Source organism: Austrofundulus limnaeus, unplaced genomic scaffold (genome assembly GCF_001266775.1).
Source record: "Austrofundulus limnaeus strain Quisiro unplaced genomic scaffold, Austrofundulus_limnaeus-1.0 Scaffold7, whole genome shotgun sequence".
NCBI classification, from domain to species: Eukaryota; Metazoa; Chordata; class Actinopteri; order Cyprinodontiformes; family Rivulidae; genus Austrofundulus; species Austrofundulus limnaeus.
Window position 1 is genome coordinate 2,824,034 of NW_013952409.1, and position 3,478 is coordinate 2,827,511.

The 3,478-nt window shown below is 40.2% G+C and overlaps 1 protein-coding gene across 1 annotated transcript in view; it reads right to left on the reverse strand.

The window, feature by feature from the left end:
* Positions 1–3,478, reverse strand: part of tead1a (TEA domain family member 1a) — a gene marked incomplete in the record, with an annotated part of 62,010 nt that overhangs the window by 58,179 nt on the left and 353 nt on the right.

The following is a 3,478-nucleotide window of genomic DNA, read 5'->3' on the forward strand; positions in this document are numbered from 1 at the left end:
ACTGCTCAAAATATACATTCATACATACACACACACAATACAAATATATAATATACAAAAATTCTGTGCGTCTCTTGGGGTCTAAGCCCCCCTTGTCCTTAAAACCTAGTGACGCCCCTGGACTGAAGCAACAGATACCTGAAAGGATTCAGAGGAAAAAACACTTCCTGGTATCACCTGTTGATTGCCCTGACAGCTCTCCCCGCCTCACGCAGCTCTGATACATTTAGACCAAGATCACTGGAATCTAAAGGAAGCGCGGAGCTCACAAAACCTCAGATTACTCCGATTTTCCTCTCTAATCCCAGCCTGTGGACAATCTGCGAGCAGGATTCTGTGAGACGACAGATGAGACGTGGAGGAGGAGGAGGAGGGCTGCGAGCCGCCCGTCGCTCCAAACCCCACCATATTGCAGCAGCATTGGTGAAGTAGCTGAACACACACACACACACACATACACACATGAACGTGAGCGCAAACACAGCAGTTGTGACTAAAGCACACAGAGAACATATGGTGCGTCCTCATCCAGCGACGCCTGTTGCTGCAACAATGAGGCCTGGATGAGAAGGAAACACACACACACACACACACACACACACACACACACACACACACACACACACACACCAAATGGTCGTTAGTCAGTCGCTCTGCGTTGCCCGGGCCCAGAACAAACGCCTGGATTTGCATTCTGAACCTCCCTCCTTCCTCAACGCACACTCTCCTGGTCTCTACAGGTGCACGGAGGACTCGAAACAGATGTCAACGGACTGGAGACAAGGAGGGAGGAGGAGGAGGAGGAGGAGGAGGGGGAGGAAAAGTGGAGGCTGTTTGCTCAGAGTGACTGACAAAGCTTTGTACACTCACAACAGAAACAATGACAAGCACACAAACGCCTCTCCTTTTTCTTTTTTCCCCCTGTCACACCGTCACCCAGAGCCGAGGCCTCCAACCAAACTTATCTGAGCTTCAAAAAATATCAAATAAAATAAACTTCCCAAAGTGGACATTTTATTCAGTGACCAGCTGAGGCGGACCTTACAGCTTCTCGTCCAGTCGGAACAAAATTCAGAAATTCTCATATTGTTTACAAAAACAGCCAGAGTGACTGAACAAAGGTCAACCCATAAAAAAAGATGTCTGGGATCACACAGTACAAAAAAAACTTTGTGTATAAATACATTTATAGGCTTCAATTTGTTCATTAAAGTAAGCAGATAAAAGTGCTTTGTTTACATTGAGTGCGTACCCGCGTTTCAGAGTTACACTTCAATATATAAGCCACTAAACTGAACCGGTTTTGACTCAGGATCATATTTTTAATATGATTATCTTTAATGTTTAACCAAAATGAAAACATAAATAAAACTTTTTTTATTCATATTTAAATTAAGTCTCAACCACAGTTATTTAAACTAAACTAAAGAGTTTCTGGTAAAACTACCAAAACACTTTAAGAGAATTTAAACATGAAAGAAAAGATGTTTGGGATCACACAGTACAAAAAACTTTGTGTATAAATACATTTATAGGCTTCAATTTGTTCATTAAAGTAAGCAGGTAAAAGTGGTTTGTTTACATTGAGTGCGTACCCGCATTTCTGAGCTACACATCAACATATAAGCCACTAAACTGAACCGGATTTGATTTGATTTATTTGATTAAATGAAACATTTTTTATTCATATTTAAAGAATTACGTCTTAAACTAAATTAAAGAGTTTCTGGTAAAACTACCAAAACACTATAAGAGAATTTAAACATAAAAAAACTTAATTATTACAATTTAACTCTCCGGTTCAGCAAAACAAAATGAATATGTTTGCTCTATGACAAGGATTAAAAACATCCCCTGTAATCAGTCCCCTCTGCATTCGTCTTGTCATTAAGGAACATTAATAAAAACCTCATTAAGCCACACGGACCCATCAAAAGCAGAAGCCACCACTAATATTCTCCCAGTTCTGATCCTTTTATCCGACATACCTCCCAACATATGACAAACGGATCACTGCAGCGGGAGAGGAGCATCTGCCCTGTTTTCATCCTACAGGCTGTAATTTCTCCAATAATTACATTGTGGTTTGGCCTGCGTTGCCACAGATCTCAGGCTATAAAAGGACAAGAGCAGTCCTTTAATCAATATTTAAGAAGGAAGTGCAGAACCATCGGCTCAGACGGCGGCTGCGAACCGCGGAGGCTGAAAGATGCCGACTGCACGTCAGATTCACAACAACATGTTATTTGTGCTCAAAGTGTAGAAAACAAGCAAGAAAAACTAACGAGGTCAAACAATTAGCCACAAAATGTGAACCCTATAATTAAAAAAAATGGTTTATAAATCTGTTTAAAGGCCTGTAAACAGCCTGTTTACTCAGAGAGATGATGTCGTCTCCAACAGGTAAACAGATATTTATGGGCTGATTATTGCTTTAAACAGTGTTAAAAGTCACCACCTCCAGTCATTTAATATCATAAAGACAAAGCAGCTTCTTTTCATTGCAGCTTCCCTCTCCTACTTGTTGCTCCAATCTGTTCGGGCGTGTTTTGGCAGAGGGACGAATTCCCCTCAAACCTCCATGTTCATAAAAAAATTAATAAAAATAACCATTTCTATTTGTTAAAGTTTTTACCTGGTGGATACAATCCATCATAGTTTGTCTGTCTGAGAAGCAACACCTGTTTTTCAAGGTGAAACACTGAAACAGGCTAGAGTTAGCATGCTAGCAGGCGAAATATTACAGCCGACTGCTACAGAGGCTAATTTAATTAATAACTGAAATCAGTTCATCGGGTTCTCAACATTATATAGTAAAGCAGCAGAGTAAAGAACAGTTATAAGTAAAACTTGAAAAGGGCTGCAATATAAGAAAAAAATGTGATGCGCGATATTATTGCTTAATTGTGATTATATCAATTTAATTTAACAGTGAGTCTGTTAAACCAAATATATTAGCCTGCAAAACAGAAATGGGGCTTTAAATAAAAAAGATAATAATTTATTGTTTTTTAAGTCCAAGCAGTTCTTTGTGATACCAGTATAATTTAATAACAAAGTTAAACAATAATGTTTTGCAGAGCCGGCTCTTGGCATAGGTGAACTAGGCGGTCGCCTAGAGCGCCATCTGCTGGAGGGGGCACCGAACTGCAGAAGAAAAAAAGTCATTATTTGTAATCCCTGGTTGTAACTCTGCTCAGCGCCCCTTTCAATTAGCTTTGTCTTTAAAAAACTATAATGAAGTATTACAGGAAAATAAACTACTCTACCCATAAAACATTTTCTCCCCCCAATGCAGCAATCGCCCCCACCCTCTCTCTAATTTGATTGACGTTGCACTGACTCGTCCTGCGCCGACACTCTGACGGGGGAGGGGCTAGTAGTGCCTCTCAGGTAAGGGTGTAAGAAAATATCGATACACTGAAATATCGCGATATTTCATTTCCCGATACTGTATCGATATTCTAAAGCCCTGTAT